This window comes from Fistularia commersonii, chromosome 30 (genome assembly GCF_037954325.1).
Source record: "Fistularia commersonii isolate RoL2024-O1a breed Wild chromosome 30, RoL_Fcom_v1.0, whole genome shotgun sequence".
Classification (NCBI taxonomy): domain Eukaryota; kingdom Metazoa; phylum Chordata; class Actinopteri; order Syngnathiformes; family Fistulariidae; genus Fistularia; species Fistularia commersonii.
Genome location: NC_141313.1, coordinates 10,350,853 through 10,368,097, shown reverse-complemented (window position 1 = coordinate 10,368,097; position 17,245 = coordinate 10,350,853). Strand labels below are relative to the sequence as shown.

The window sequence follows — 17,245 nt, the reverse complement described above, 5'->3', positions numbered from 1 at the left end:
ATGGCGGCGGAGTAATTTTGTACGAACTGCAGCCACAACTCATTTCATCACTCAATTCTTTTTTAATTTTCACGGCTCAGCCTGTGGGCATCCTAGACAAACAGCATGATACGTGTAAAAAAACAAACAAACAAACAAAACAATCCATTGCACCCCAAGCCACATCCACATCATTCATAGCAACCCCAAAACACACAGAAAACAGGCAGCAACATAAACCCAAATATTCGTGAATTGCTACAATACTCATTGAGTGGGAAAGGTTGAGTAACCACAATTTCAAATGTTTGGATTGTACTTAATTATAATTTTGCATATATTTTATTTGCCCTTATCGTGTCGTTCACAATATTGTGGTCAGAGCTATTCATTTGTTAAGTCAATTCAGAATCATGTTGTACTCTTCAAAACTTCGAGCTACAGCACTGGCACAGAATAAATGAACGGTAAATAAAATCAGTTCAATCAAGCCTTAAGATCAAATATAAACCTATTTACGCAAAATGTTATGTCTTTTTCCTGTCCTCTGGAATGAGGAAAATAGGATATTTGGACATTGTTTTAAATAACTGACACATTAAGTGAGGAAAGTCACATTCAGATTGAATTATCGTTTTTTGTCAGCTAAAATATAAATTATATTTATTTGAAACAATCTTTTCAAATCTAACTTTTGAATAACGTTTCAATAGATATGCATTGCCGTTCACTGAGATTTAGCCATTTACATATTAGATGAGATCATTATTGACTTTCAAATGACATTCAAACATGAACATTCAAATTAATGTTGATTAAAAAAATGCATTAAAAAAAACGTTTAAAACGAAGGCAGTTTGTATGCCATGGTTAATCCAAGAAATTTTGGACTAATGCAAAGGGGCGCGGTTTTCCGTTGCTTTCCTAGGATGGGGAAACGCTCGCCTGTCCGCACAGCCGCTCTCAGAACACTTCCTGTCCTCTACCTCCGCACCGTTGACTCCATCATGAGGGAAATCGTGCACATCCAGGCCGACAACCAGATAGGTGCAAAGGTAAGATGAACACTAATTAATTATTGTTTGCAAGCTCATTTCTAGCAATTATTTGCTTTCTGACCTGAAACTTTTTTCCTATTACTTTGAGTTACCTTTACATTAATGTTGTCTGAAAAATAAATTAAATAGAAAGATTGCACTAGTACATAAAGATACAACTGAATCAAAAGTGATATGTTGTTTGATCATTCTCATTATAACAGAAAACTGTGTGACATACAATGAATCATTTGATAATTTAAGGTCAATGTCATCATTTTCTATTCATTGTGATGCAGTTTGCTCATTGTAAAAACTGGAATTCTTCCTGGGTTTCATCTAGATTTTAAAGTCATTACTAGAAAACAAGTCAACAGTAACATGGTTATATTCCCTTCTTGACTTGATTTTTTTATTGTGCATGTATTTGTTTGTGTGCAAGACGCATTCTGTCAACATATCAAGCTGCATTTAACCCATTACAGAGTTCTGTAATGGTAGAGAATATGAGCAACTTCAAAGTCCTTCATTTCCTTTACAAAAGGAATTATAGAAGAAAGACAAAACACAAACTGTTTTGGAACCATGGCAGAATTATAACATTAAAGAAAGGTTTACCCCAAGCTACTGTTTGCGATATGATGCTGTAACTAGAACAGGGGTGGGCAAACTACGGCCCACGGGCCATATCCGGCCCATTGGTCTTTTTAATCCAGCCCGCCAAAGATCGGTACATGATTTAATGATTGGATCAATGAGTGCGGGAGCTCAAACAGAAGATTATTTCATTTTTGGAGCTACTTGAGAACTCTTGAGAAATTTCCTGAGCTGAATGACACAGATTGGCTTTGTGATTTAGCCTTTACTGTGGACATACTGACACACATGAATGAGCTGGACGTGACGCTACGAGGGAAAAAACGGTTTGTGCATGAAATGCAAGCAAACATCCGAGCCTTCAAAACCAAGCTGTTTTTATTTTCAAAGCAAATGTTAGACGAGTCTGGTATGTATTATTAACAAATGTGTTTTTTTTTAGTATACATTGTATTTTGTGCTGACCCGGCCCGTCTGTCAAACCTTAAGTCAATGAGGCCCCTGAGTCAAAAAGTTGGCCCACCCCTAAACTAGAATGGAACAGCAAAGGAACTTGAAAACCTCAAACACTTTATTAACAATCCTCAAGAATTCTTTACCCACTAGATATCTGTGTTGTGTCTAAATAAAGCAAAATATCTCACATTGGCAATGATCCATGACGAATGGAAGTGGCTCTCAAAAAGCACTTGAACTCAAAAAGTTCTTGTCAAAATTTTCTTGTCTTGGCAACTGGATTTGCGTTTCTTCACTTGAAGACGTTTCACCCCTCATCCTTCTTCAGTTCATTTTACATAAAAGAGTGATCTGTTGAGGCAGAGATGATTATGATGAGCAGGTAAGTGGGGACTGTTTTGTGGAAATAAATACCAAGAGGCTCAGTGTTTGCTGTTAGTTTTTCTGTCAGATTTGCTCTGGGAAACTACTAACCACATCTGAGAAAACCCTCCATTATAAATCACACTACTGGAATCAGTGTTTTCTTCTCAACACTTTAAGTGTCCTGAGGTGATCTAACCCATCATTTTCCTCTGGCTATTTAAATCCTTTCTGTTGCCGTGTAATGCTCCCACACAAGCTACCACAACAATCACTTAGAAATACATAATATGTTCAGAACATATATATTTTTTACAATAAAGACAATATTCAGCGTTTGCGAGGTCAGCATCTTCGCAACTTGTTGCCATAACAACTCCACGGACAGCCCGAAATAGTAACTGTAAGTGTAATCACCCCCCCTGCACACACACACAGATTAAGCTTAGCTGACTGAGCTGGTGTGACAGTCAGTGCTTGGCTGTACTGAGTTTGACATTATTGTCTGTGCTTATTTGAAACAAAATGTTAACTGACCCCTGGGTGAGTTCAGCTTCTAGCGAGCCAGTTTCATCTATTCGTTTGGTCTGCGGCTCACAGAAGTACATCACAAATCAAGGCGAGCAAGTCGTGACTGTATCACCTTCATAAAAGCTGCACAAAATTGGAGTAAAAACACTGAAATCGATTAAATCGAATACACCATCAAAAGTTATTATCTTGATTCTGTCTTGTCGGCGATGTTTTGCCCCCAAGCTTATCTGATAAGTTGTTCTTAAACTGATGTAACAGCTCAAGGTTACATCACCATGTCGTGTTGTAACTTCTGAAGAACACCAAGCAAATCCAAAATGAGCTGAGCAGCAAGGTCTGTGGGATCTGCAGGCAAGAAATTCCAAACACCAAAACATGGAGTGAACAGGCAGATAGATTTTAAGGGAGTTGATGATTTGTATAAGTGATCCATGCAACACGGCCATGAGTATTTTTGCATGAATTAAATCAATTAGTTCCAAGCTGTTTGAGATAAAACTTTGTGAACTCTACTAATGTTTTCACATCAAGTAATGGATGTCTTTTTTTTGTTTTTAATCCCTTCCATAATCTTGGATATTGCGCATTTCCCTTAAAAAAAATGATATGCATTTATACAGCTCTTGCATTCTCTGACCAGTGATTGACAAAGTTGGATTCAAGGGCAGTGGCTGGCATAAATGCAGATATTAGCAGGGGTGAATGTGGAATCAGCGGCTTCAGTTCCACTTCGTGTTTGTCATGTGAGAAACATGAGCCCTAAAGGAAATTTACCCCACATATCTTGACAGCGAGAAAGAAACAACTGTTCGTGGGCTATAACATGAAATAACACCATTTATCTGTCCTGATTTCATTAATTCAGTCCAAGAAAGTTTCAATCTCTAGAAAGCTCAGAAGATTAAATATTTTGTCTTCAATCACGTGACTGTGAGCTAAATCAGAATTGAGCATTGGAAGTTAGCGGGCCTGCCCGATGAGCCAATAACACAGACGATGTCCCCTCCAGAAGTCTCTCAGAATACATAAAATTCAAATATTAATAAAAGAGAAACCAGTAATTCATATAATAATCCAAAAACAACTTTACCTTGACCGAAAAGATGCTGGCTGAAGCTTTTGCTTATTTTAAGCTTATTTTTTTGGTTATATTTTAATAGGAAGTTTACAAGCACTCCTACTGGTGATCATAATTCAGTTTTACATTTTTTATGGACAATCCGTGACAAGCATGGAAGTCCAATAACAAAACACCGCTCGGGTTCAGATCGAGGGGGCTGTTCCTCCCAATCACGTCCTTCCAAGTCACACTTTCATTGCTCACATCCCACCCAAACCTCTTGGCCCTTCCTGTGGGTGCTAAGCCAAGGGGAAGAGGGACCCATGTCGTTCCTTCGGGTTATGCCCGGCTGAGCCACATGGGTGAAGGCCCGGCCACCAAGCACTTGGCACCGAGCCCCGACTCTGGGCCTGGCTTCAGGGGGGGACCATGGTGACCCGCGTCCGGGCAAAGGAAAACTGGGTCCAATGATTGTCTTCTTCATGGGGGTCTTCTTGGCCACACTTTGTCTGGTCCCTCACCTGGGACCTGTTTGCCTTTGGGCTCTCTTCCAGGGGCTTAAAGCCCCCGACAACATTTCTCCCAGAATCACTGGGACATGCAAATCTATCCACCACGGTAAGGTGGCAGCTCATTGATTTTTTTTTTCTGTTTGTGAAAATTCAACTTACAGTAATACACATAAATTCATTGTTATACCACTGCTCTTTGAATGTATAATGGAAATGTTTGTGTTTATGTGTGTGTGTGTTTCTGTAGTTCTGGGAGGTGATCAATGATGAGCACGGAATGGACTCAACAGGAACTTACTATGGAGACAGTGACTTGCAGCAGGACAGGATCAGTGTGTATTACAATAAGCCTCCAGGTAGGTTAATCTCAAATACAAAAATAATGATGCGAGATGAATTATATATAAATGCTTATAAACATGTGTATGTTTATATGAAGAAATGAAATCTGCAAACAGGAAGGCAATGAGAACATTACTCATAGTGTTCGTCTCCATCTGCTGGCTAGTTGTGGTACTGTAATTATGAACATGCAGTCTTACGATGATGAACCGAGCAAATCGAATATACCTGCCGCCAAGTATTTACTTGATTCCTCATTTAAGAAAACATCTTGGCAGGATTATAAAAAAATCAAAAGGGGTCCCCCGTTCTTAGAGTCATTCAATAGCTATTTGTGAGCATGATCCATTTTCACGCATGGTTTTACAATTTTCTGCATTTTTGTGTGTGCAGGTGGGAAATATGTGCCAAGAGACCTGACAATGGTGTATTTGGTATGAACACACACACACACACACACACACACACACACACACACACACACACACACACACACACACACACACACTACCATAGGGGTGTTGATAAAGAAATGTTGTCTTGCAGCTAATATGAAAAAGGAAGCCCTTTTTTTGTGACCTTCAGTAATATGCACATTACAACATCAGCAAAATTTAACCTCAGCATTTAGAACCATCATGGATGAAATGTGAGCTGCGAGCAGCCACTTAGCAGCATCACTGGAACAGTTAGGGGTTCAGTGCCTTGCTGATTAACACTTTGACAGGGAAGGAGGGGCTTGGGAATTGAACCAATGGTTCCAAAATTACCCCCTGTGCCATGCTCTCCCAGCTCCACCTCCAGCTTATTTTATTAATTAAAGGGCAGAAAAGTATGTAAGTAAGATTTTTAAATGAAGAACATTTTCTGGAATTTGAAAGTAAAATTGTTCTGAACATGGCTGTTGAAGAACTACAAGTTTCACGAGATCTGAGAACCCTTGCAGAACTGCGCTTCCCATTCACTAATCAGCAGTGACCGCCTTTGCCTGTTTTCACATCACACACACACCCACACACACACACACACACACACACACACACACACACACACACACACACACACACACACACACACACAGTATCTGTCCAATACGTTTCCACAAATGCCCATAGAGGGTAAAGATAACCCCCCCACTCACTCTTTACGTTTAAAATGCAATATGGGTTTATCTCCTATGATGTGCATTATTTATTCCTTTATTTCAAATAAATATTTCTAGAGACAGCCATAGTTAGTTAAAAGAACACTTCATGATTCTCTCAGAGGGTGGCCATATGGCGTGGTTAGCTAGAAAGTCCGACAGGAGGCCTGTTTGTGTAGTATTGGCATATTGTACCCTTGTCTGTGCAGGTTTCCTCCTGCAGTCTAAAAACAAGCAGTGGGATATTTTGAGAAATACTGCTCAGATATGTGACCGGGAGAGTGAATGGTTCTTTGTATTTATATGATGTGTGAATGACAGTGTGAATGGTTGTGTATCTTTACATGTGGCCCTGTGATCGATCCAGGTGGAACTCCTTTCGGCTTTTCCCTTCCGGGGTCGCCACAGTGAATCAACCTTGTCCATCTAACCCTATTCTCTGTATCCTCCTCTCACACACAAACTACCTTCATATCCTCTCACTAGGTCCATAAATCTTCTTTTTGGTCTTCTTTGAGACCTCCTGCCTGGTATTTCCAATTTCAGCATCTGTCTACCAATATATTCAATTCCGCTCCTCTGTACATGACCGAACCATCTCAGTCTGGCTTCTCTTACCTGCTCTCCTAAACATCTAAAATGTGCTGTTCCTCTGTGAGACCCATTCATGAGCCTATCTTTCCTACCTTTTCCACTCCTAAAGAAAACCTTAGCATCTTCATCTCTGTGACCTCTTGCTCTGCCTCCTGTCTGTTCGTCATTGTAACTATTTCTAGTCCATACAACATTGCTAGTCTCACCACTGTCTTGTAGACCTTTCCATTCATTCTGGCTGACAGTCTTCTATTGCATAGTACCCCTAACACTTTTCTCTACCTATTCCAACCTGCTTGAACCCGTCTCTTCACCTCTTTTCCACACTCTCCATTGATCTGGACTGTTGACCCCAAGTGCGTGAAATCCTCCAGCTTCTTGATCTCCACTCCCTGTCGCCTCACTGTTCTACCTGAGGTCCTCTCATTCACACACATATACTCTGTCTTACTGCGACTAACCTTCATTCCTCTCCTTTCCAGCGCATACCTCCATCTCTCTAGATTTTCCTCAACCTGTTCTCTGCTAGCACTGCAGATCACCATGTCATCTGCAAACATCATGGTTCATGGAGATTCCTGTCTAACCTCATGTGTCAGCCTGTCCATCACCACTGCAAACAAGAAGGGGCTCAGAGCTGATCCCTGATGGAGTCCCACCCTTCACCTTGAACTTCTCTGTTACCCCTACAGCACACCCCACCACTGTCTTACAGTTAGCACACATGTCCTGCGCCAGTCTATCATACTTCTCTGCCACTCCAGATTTCCTCATACAATACCAGATTTCCTCTCTTGGCACCCTGTCATATGCTTTTCTAGGTCTGCAAAAACACAATGCAGCTCCTTCAGGCCTTCTCTGTACTTCTCTATAAGCCTTCTCGAAGCAAAAAACTGCATTTGTAGTACTCTTCCTAGGCATGAAGCCATACCGCTGTTCACAAATGCTGACTTCCACTCTCACCCTAGTTTCGACTACTCTTTCCCATAACTTCATCGTATGGCTCATCAACTTTATCCCACTATAGTTGCTGAAATTCTGCACATCCCCCTTATTCTTTAAATGGGCACCATCACACTTCGTCTCCATTCTTCAGGCATCTTCTCATTTTCTAAGATCCTGTTGAATAAACTTGTCAGAAACTCTAGTGCTTCCTCTCCAAGACACACATCAGGACCCACTGGCTTTCCACTCTTCATCCTCTTCAATGCCTTCCTCACTTCACTTTTACTAATCTGTGCTACTTTGTGGTCAACAATAGTCACGTCTTCTACCCTTGCCTCTCTTTCATTTTCTACATTCATCAGCTCTTCAAAGTACTCTTTCCATCGTCCCATCACTCTTCTAGCATCTGTCAATACATTTCCCTCTCTATTCTTAATCACCCGGACCTGTTGTACATCCTTTCCATTTTTATCTCTCTGTTTCGCCAACCTGTATTAGTCATTCTCTCCCTCCTTACTGTCCAACTGAACACTCAGGCCATCATACGCCCTTTGTTTTGACATTGCTACCTCTATCTTTACCTTACGTTGTATCTCCCTGTACTCCTGTCTGGTCTCTTCAGTCCTCTCAGTATCCCACTTCTTCTTTGCTAACTCAACTACTCCCTGAAAACCATACAACACTCCTCCCTTTTCAGCTTCCACCATTTTGTCCTCTGCTCTGCCTTTGTCCTCTTGAGTACCAGCAGTATCAGGATCCCACGGCAGAGGAGGAGGGGGAGTTTTAAGATAATATGGAAAAGGATGCCTGAGAAGAAAACTACAAAACACAGGATGATGAAAATGCATTCATGAAAAACAAGAAAAACAAAAAGAATGTAATTATTTAGAGTTTTCCGCACTTTTTATGATAGCAAATGGACCAATAAGACTCACCCAATAAGACACTTCAAAGTCCATCTTCATCTGGAAACAGATTTTAAAAAACAAACATTTAAAGAGCTTCCAATCACATAATTGTGTTTTTTCCACTGCGCATATACTATCTAAACTGCAATTGGATCAGCTGGAGGGGTTAGTGGTAAACAATGGAAGAAAAATATTAAGCCGACTGCAATTTTACAGTGAAAAATATGTCCCATTTTTCTATAGAGTTTTGCCCAGAGATGTTACACTGTTGTGTTCAAAAAAATTCGAAAAATTAAATTTGAAGAAATTCTTTCATTATCGATATTGCTTATCCTGCACTCAGAGTTGCGGTGGAGCTGGAGCCTATTCCGACTATCATTAGGCGAAAGGTGGGGTCAGTTGATCACAGGGCCACATATAGGGACAAACAACCATCCTCATTTGCGTTTGGACAACTTAGGGTCTCCATTTAAGCTACTGTATGCATTTGGATTGTGTGAAGAAACTCAGGCACAGAGAAAACATGAAGACTCCACACAGAAAGGCACTGATGGAATTGGACCAGGGACCTTCTTGGAGGTGCTAATAACTGTGCCTCCTTGCTACCTGGTCAAGGCAAATTATGGAGGTGACACTGCAATATTTGCAGCTCACAAGAAATTTTGTCTGATTTTGAATGATAATTCATCCCAGGGAAGTAACACTGTTGTGTTAAAAATATATTAAAAATCCTGGTTACATCCAAGACATGAATGTCACAAGTATAAGCAATGTAATAACTGTTGAAATGAAATTAAAAGACAAATACATTTAAAAAAAAGTCAGATGACTAAGGTGAATTGCAAGCAGGAGGATACTGTGACATAAAAACGAGCTGTGTAGCTCCCACCTCACAGCAAGGGAGCATCTAGTTCGATTCCGACTGGAGGTCTTTCTGTGTGTTTACGCTCTCCCCTGTGTCTGCGTTCCCCAGTTTTCCACCGTGATCTGGAAACATGCAGTAGATCCTAAATGAATGAATGGTCTTAGTTCTCTTTTGGGCGTGAGATTGATTGTTTATCCAGGGCTAACCCTGTCTCTTGCTCAGCACCAGCGCCCACCCCCAACCTTGAGTGCAAGATAAGCAGTATAGAGAATCAATGGATGAGTGAATTAATGAATGTTTTGATGAAATCCAGAGAATTCACAAGTTGCTTTAGGTTCTCACTTGTTTGACATTTTTAAAAGGCTCTTGAAATGACTTAAATATGAAATGCGTTAGTAATTTGGAAAATGTATTTTTTTTTACATTACACTTCCTCCAACTGACTGTTTACACCGTGCTACATTTTGACTCAAACAGAGGGAACGTTCATTCGTGGTGTCATATTATGACACCAGAATAAGTGAAAATTAATTCGCATGGCAGGGGGTGCTCAACAGGAAAACAGATGAATATAATTTTAAATAAAGCAAGGAGCTCAGTAATGTCATCATTTGCAGCTGCTGCACAGTAAAGAATGGACCTTCTCAGAGGCATTGCAGGATGATGAGCAGCTGCTCCTTTAAACGCACATCTGTGTGACCCGCTGAATGAACGGTAGGCCGGGCAAACCGATTGTGAGTAACGGCGAGTATTTGGTCACCTCGGGTGAAAGCTGCAGCGCGTCTTCTCGGGGCCCCGGGCCAGACGTGACGGACGGAGCCGAAGATTCCCGAGTATTGCCGATCTCTCATGGTCCGCAAACCCGTCATCAACCGAAACCCTACTCCAGACCCGGTGCCCCGCTCAAGTCTGTTGATGTCGTGTCGTGGGGGTTGGATTCTATTACATAAATAAGAAAAAAAAAAAAAGATAGGGAACACGATCAGGAAAAAAAAAACATCTCTCAGATCCGGCCCAGTGGATCACAAGCTTGACGAAGGTAATTTACATCTTGTAATCCCGTTATTACTATTGTTATTATTATTGTTATTTTATTTCCCTTTAAGCACAGACTTCCGATCTGCATTCGGCGAAAAGCGGGAATGGAGCGGGTTAAATTATGCAGTTTCGTCGTTGTTTGCGCTTTTTTACTCTCATTCACAACACCGCGGCGATCTGCGAAGGGCGTGTGTGCGGCGACGAGGCGGAGACTGCCGTCGAGGCGAGCGGTGTGTCCGTCCTTTTTTTCTCCCTTCTTATCGCAATCTCCACATTTGCTCGGGTCTCCGATACATTCTTACGTGCCGTAAATAAAGAGGGGGAATCCCGTGTTTTTCTTACATGGCCTGCATCCCCACCTTCTTTGGATTTGCACGAAGGGGACTGGGGTGGAGGGGTCCCCAAACGGTTTTCAGATGTTGCGCATATTATTCTGTACTGAGTGGGAGGGAAGAGTCCCACACTTGAGTGTATGTGTGTGTTTGTTGGTGTGGGGGATGCACTGGGATGTGAGGGAATTCCTTATTTCTTGGTATACGTCCGTGGATTAATATTTGGCAAAACCCAGCAGGACAGTTTCTCTTGCATCGACGTCTGCATAAATAGCCTCCCGCCCCATAAATAGGCCTGTTATATAGACTCTATTATTAGTGTTATCTTTCTTTCTTCTTGTGTCCCTCCCATTTCATCCTCTCTTCCATCCCAGACCCCCTCCCCTCTTCATGGGACATTCATGTTGGTCCTGACACACCCATGGCTGCATCAGCATCTGCTCCCAGCTTTATGGGCTGCAAAAGAGGTTGGGGTGAGGCGAGGAGGGGGTGGGGGACCGAGCAGAAAGACTTCTGTTTTCCTCCATTATCTTGAGACCAAGGAGAGTCGTAATTGCATATCAGAAGAGGAAAGTTTTGGACCCAGTTTCTGGTGTGTCATTAAACGTAAGAATCGATGCCTTATGAAGGCTAATGATAATTAGAGATCCTCATCAGGGAATCCCAGAAGACAGTTATTGTTGCAAAAATATATTAAATTGACCTGATTATACTTACGAACAGTCTGGTGTATCTAGAAGTATAATTCTAAAAATGGGAGTGAAGTTTCAAATAAAATGGTTTGAAAATGATGAATTCATTCTCTATCATAACAATTATTGTGTGAATAGGTCACCAGGTGTGAATGAAACTCTGAAAGGTTGTGTGTCTGGTTGATTGAAAGTTAATGTCAAGTTAATAATTCATTCAGATTGTGTTTGTGTGTGTGTGTGTGTGTGTGTGTGTACGCCTGTGTGTGTGTATACTGGTGTGTGTGACTGATATTTTTCAATTTCTGTCAATGGTGGTGGTAGTAGTAGCAGTAGAATTAATTATATATTTAATTATAATTATATTTTTAATATATTTTTTATATTTTAATAATATTTAAATAGAATTTGAATAATAATTTTGTTTATTAACTTCTGAAGCCTGTTTTTTGGGCACCTTTATTTTTTATGGTTAGGCCTGAATAGCTTGGGAACAATATTAAGCATAGAAATACACAGGTTGAAACACATTATCTGTCACCGACATTATTTTAAATATCTGTCAATGTTATGCACCTTAGTAGATTTGTATCATATCTTCTTCTCCTTTCGGCTTTTCCCTTCGGGGGTCGCCACAGCGAATCAGCCTTTTCCATCCAACCCTATTCTCTGTATCCTCCTCTCTCACACCAACTACCTTCATATCCTCTCACTAGGTCCATAAATCTTCTTTTTGGTCTTCTTTGAGACCTCCTGCCTGGTATTTCCAATTTCAGCATCTGTCTACCAATATATTCAATTCCGCTCCTCTGTACATGACCAAACCATCTCAGTCTGGCTTCTCTTACCTGCTCTCCAAAACATCTAACTTGTGCTGTTCCTCTGTGAGACTCATTCCTGAGCCTATCTTTCCTACCTTTTCCACTCCCAAAGAAAACCTTAGCATCTTCATCTCTGCGACCTCTAGCTCTGCCTGCTGTCTTTTTGTCATTGTAACTGTTTCTGGGCCATACAGCATCACTGGTCTCACCACTGTCTGGAACACTTTTCCTTTCATTCTGGCTGATAGTCTTCTATCACATAGTACCCCTGACACATTTTTCAACCCATTCCAACCTGCTTGACCCCATCTCTTCACCTCTATTCCACACTCTCTGCTGCTCTGGACTGTTGACCCCAAGTACCTGAAATCCTCCAACTTCTTGATCTCCACTACCTGTAGCCTCACCCTTTCTCCTGGGTTCCTCTCATTCACACACATATACTCTTGTCTTGCTGCGACTAACCATCATTCCTCTTCTTTCCAGCGCATACCTCCACCTCTCTAGATTTTCCTCAACCTGTTCTCTGCTCTCACTAGAGATCACAATGTCATCTGCATACATAAGGTTCATGGAGATTCCTGTCTAACCTCATGTGTCAGCCTGTCCATCACCACTGCAAACAAGAAGGGGCTCAGAGCTGATCCCTGATGGAGTCCCACCTCCACCTTGAACTTCTCTGTTACCCCTACAGCACATCACACCACTGTCTCTCAACTAGCATACATGATTTCCTCATACAATACCAGAAATCCTCTCTAGGCACTCTGTCATATGCTTTTTCTAGGTCTGCAAAAACACAATGCAGCTCCCTCTGGCTTTCTCTGTACTTCTATATTAGCATTCTCGAAGCAAATAATGCATCTGTAGTACTCTTTCTCGGCATGAAGCTCTAATGCTGTTCACAAATGGTGACTTCTGCTCTCAGTCTAGTTTCCACTATTCTTTCCCATAACTTCATTTGCCACAATTCTGCACATCCCCCTTATTCTTAAAAATGGGCACCATCACACTTTGTCTCCATTCTTCAGGGATCTTCTCACTCTCTAAGATCCTGTTGAATAATTTAGTCAAGAACTCTAGCGCTGCCTCTCCTAGACACTTCCACACATCCACAGGTATATCATCAGGACCCTCTGTCTTTCCACTCTTCGTCCTCCTCAATGCTTTCCTCACTGCACTTTTACTAATCTGTGCTACTTTGTGGTCTACAATAGTCACCTTTTCTACCCTTTTCCACATTCATCAGCTCTTCAAAGTACTCTTTCCATCGTCCCATCACTCTTCTAGCATCTGTCAATACATTTCCCTCTCTATCCTTAATCAACCGGACCTGTTGTACATCCTTTCCATCTTTATCTCTCACAATGTTTCGCCAACGTGTGTAGATCGGTCTCTCCCTCCTGTCACACCAAGCATCCAAGTCATCGTACGCCCTTTGTTTTTCCTTTGTAACCTCTATGTTTGCTGCCTGCACTTCCTCATTCCACCACCAAGTCTCCTTATCTACTTCCCTTCCAGATAACACACCAGGTACTCTCCTACCTGTCTCCCCGATTACACCAGCTGTAGTTGTCCAATCATCTGGAAGCTCTCCCTGACCACCCAGACCCTTTCTCAACTCCTCCATGAAAACCATACAACACTCCTCCCTTTTCAGCTTCCACAACATTGTCCTCTGCTCTGCCTTTGTCCTCTCGATCTTTCTTGTCACCAGAGTCATCCACAAACCAATATCCTATGCTGTCTGGCTACACTCTCACCTACAACTTCCTTGCTTGTCACTAATCTCTTTCAGGTTACCTTGTATATACAAGATGTCGTCTACCTGCATGCATCTACCTCCGCTCTTATAAGTTACCCTATCTTCTTGTCTTTTCTGGAAAAAAGTGTTCACAACAGCCATTTCCATCCTTTTCGCAAAATCTACCACCATCTGTCCCTCTGCATTTCTATCCTGTTTACCAAATCTGCCCATCACTTCTTAATCCCCTCTACTGCCTGCACCAACATACCCCATTGAAGTCTGCACCTATTACCACTCTCATCTCTGGGGATATTCTGCATCACTTCATGTAGCTTTTCCACCTGCATTCCACCTGCAGGGCATAGCCACTAACAACATTGAGCATCACACCTCCAATTTCCAGTTCCAGACTCTTGCCTTCCCTCTCCTCTCTCTGCTTCCAAACACACCTTCCACCTCTCCTTCTTAGTAGCCCAGTTTCCATTGGTTCCCTGCCGGTCATCTGTACCAATGGCGGTCGTTGTTAACCCGGGCCTCGATCGATCCGGTATGATCTGGTTATTATGTTTGATTCGCATGTTTGGTTTTGGCAAAAGTTTTACGCCGGATGCCCTTCCTGACACAATCCTCTGCATTTATCCAGACATGGGACCGCCTCAGGGAGAAACCGGCCCATCCCCCCCTTGTAGATTTGCATGATATAAATAAGGAAATTAATAAGAATAAGAATTGGGCGCAAGATACCCCACACTTTCCCTATGAAGGTCATTCTCGGGGTTTATGTCTAAACTTCATACCCATTGCTGCAAAATATGGGCATGGTAGTAGTGACAAAATATTTATAATCCCATAAATCATGCATTTTGGTGTGCCTCTTGAAATCATCATCAAAAGAGAAAAAAATATGCTTTCTTTCTCCCTCCCTCCACGTTAAAACAGACCACTAGTGTCAAAAGACTCACAAACAAGAAGAATTACAGTTTTTCAGTTTAAAGACCACCCGAACAACATTGAAGAAATAGAGGACAGGACCTCAAATCTAAATTAAAAGAAATAAAGAAATTTTAAAAAATTCTTAAAGGCATAAAAGCAGAATCTGTGAGCTTGGTGAGGGAGATAGTAATGCAAATTGATGACTGATGCGAGAATCTACCACCCTCTTAGTCTAATTCTGGGAGGGACAGGAGTAGAATGCTCTTATGTCCATCATTCATACTGGATGAGCTCAGTCTGAGAGATGTAGCCTCCTGGCTGCTCACTGCGATATGGCCACTGGATGTGCCTTATTCATCTGCCCTGGACCTGGAAAGCAGTGACCCCATTTAGTGAGATTCATAAGATGTTCATCATATTTGTGGCCGCCGTTAATGTAGCTGATGCTCTTTTCGAGGACATATATCATATATATTTTAATAATTCCCCATCTCTAATTTCTATGCTATTAAATACCCAAACAAACATTACATTACATTACATTCAGCAGACGCTTTTGTCCAAAGCGACTTACAAAAATTGCAATTCAATAACCGAAAATCCAAAGTACCACTAATCATTATTCAGAGGTCACCATCTCAAAACCATATACATACATACATTTATGTCTTAATTTTTTTTTTTTTTATGTTCAAACAACAACAGACAACCTCAGTTTTTATCCAAACAGGTAATTCATTATTTTAGCCATTATCCATACCGCTTATCTTGCTTTCAAGGTCACAGGGATCAACACCCCAGGTGTCACTGGACAAGGGGCAGCCCCACATAGAGACACACACCATACCCTCTTATTCACATGTCATATAGAGACACGCAGCATTAACTCTTATTTCCATTTCATATAGACACATATCACCATTCACTCTCATCGACACATTGTCTGCAATACAACACGCATCTATTTGCAGGGAAACTGGACTATAATTAAGGTTGTGTGTCCTAAATATTTCCCTGCAGCACAGTGTTTGTTTTAACACATTTATCACTCCATGACACAAAGTGTGTCAATATGTATTTATTTATTTTTCTTTTTTTCCCAAGAAGTCCATGTTTCCCGTCCATGCCCGATTGAACCTTCGTCCCATGACAGAAACCTACGATTTATGTCCAAGCACTTATACTTGTAGAAATAGGCTAGTGGCTATGTAGAATTTTCCTGTCAGGTAATTCAAATGGCTGCCTAAGACCTTCTAAAATCTGGAAACGGCAGTCAAAGCCTGGGCCATTACTTTGACGCCATTTATGTTGCACTGAGGAGAAGCCAATTGTTTCTCTCACCCATATAGTCTTTAAATAGGACTTCTGAAGTCTTCTAAAGAAGCATTCAGTGTTATCTTATTGTTCTCTGCCTCTCATGTTGCAGTGATTTGCTATTCTCTGATTCCTGGAAAAGATGCAACTGCGTCAAACATTCTCATGTGTTTTAGATTGGTACGAAACTCCATGATAGCTTTGCATGGCTTTCCAGTCTTGAATGCATTTGAAGGCTCTACAGTACTGGAAATATTCCCATTTTTGACAGATTTATATCACAACATGAAATTCCACAGATGTGTCCACACACTTTGTTTATCATTAACAGATAATCAATCACAATTGTCCCTGTTTCGGGTATTCCTCTTCCAATGAAACAAAGCCTCACAGGTTTAAGTATCTGACCCCCTCCAGTAAATTGGGCCAAGTTTCACAGAGGCAGACAACTTATTTTCAGGTTTTATGAAACTAATAGGAAATCATCGGTAGGGCAGTAGTTAGTGCTTCAGTATCACAGCAAGAAGGTCCCTAGTTCAATTACAACAGGAGAGCTTTCTGTGTTGCGTGTTCCTCTCATGTCTCCTTGGTTTTCTCCGGTTTCCCCCGACTAACCTTGTCGGTTAATGGGAGACCTTAAATTGCCCCCAATGAACAAGGGAGTGAATGGTTGCACGTCTCTTTATGTGGACGCTGATCGACTGCTGACCGATTTAGCGTGAACCTCGCCTCTTGCCAAATGACACCTAGGTAGGTTCCAGCAGGAGAAACAGTATAGATAATGAATGATAGTAAATCATATTTCCACCAATACACACCTTCATTTCATCCCAGTTTTTTGATTCTAAAATACTCAAAAAACTCAAAATATATGTTTAATCACAGAAGATGTGGACCTAAGAAATTTCACATTGTGATAAGTTGCAGAAGAGGTGAATGCCCCTTAATACAAACTACTGTAGCTGCCTTGTGGTTACTGCCGAAACACTGTGTCCTACAAGCCAAATCTTGGGTTAGCTAATGAAATCCAGATGT

At 41.3% G+C, this 17,245-nt stretch overlaps 1 protein-coding gene and 1 long non-coding RNA gene across 6 annotated transcripts in view; one reads left to right on the top strand and one right to left on the bottom strand.

The window, feature by feature from the left end:
* Positions 1-98: 98 nt before the first annotated feature.
* Positions 99-10,203, bottom strand: LOC147216391 (uncharacterized). The gene is made up of 3 exons (XR_015109135.1): positions 10,097-10,203; positions 8,499-8,528; positions 99-2,420 (listed from the first exon to the last, which is right to left on the bottom strand). It is a non-coding gene; the product is annotated as an uncharacterized LOC147216391 (long non-coding RNA).
* LOC147216390 (uncharacterized) overlaps positions 9,693-17,245 on the top strand; it is a 41,488-nt gene continuing 33,935 nt past the window's right edge. For all 5 annotated transcript variants that reach the window (XR_015109133.1, XR_015109132.1, XR_015109131.1 and 2 more), the window contains exon 1: positions 9,693-10,375. The gene's annotated coding sequence lies outside the window, so the exon portion shown is untranslated. The remainder of the gene's footprint in view (positions 10,376-17,245) is intronic.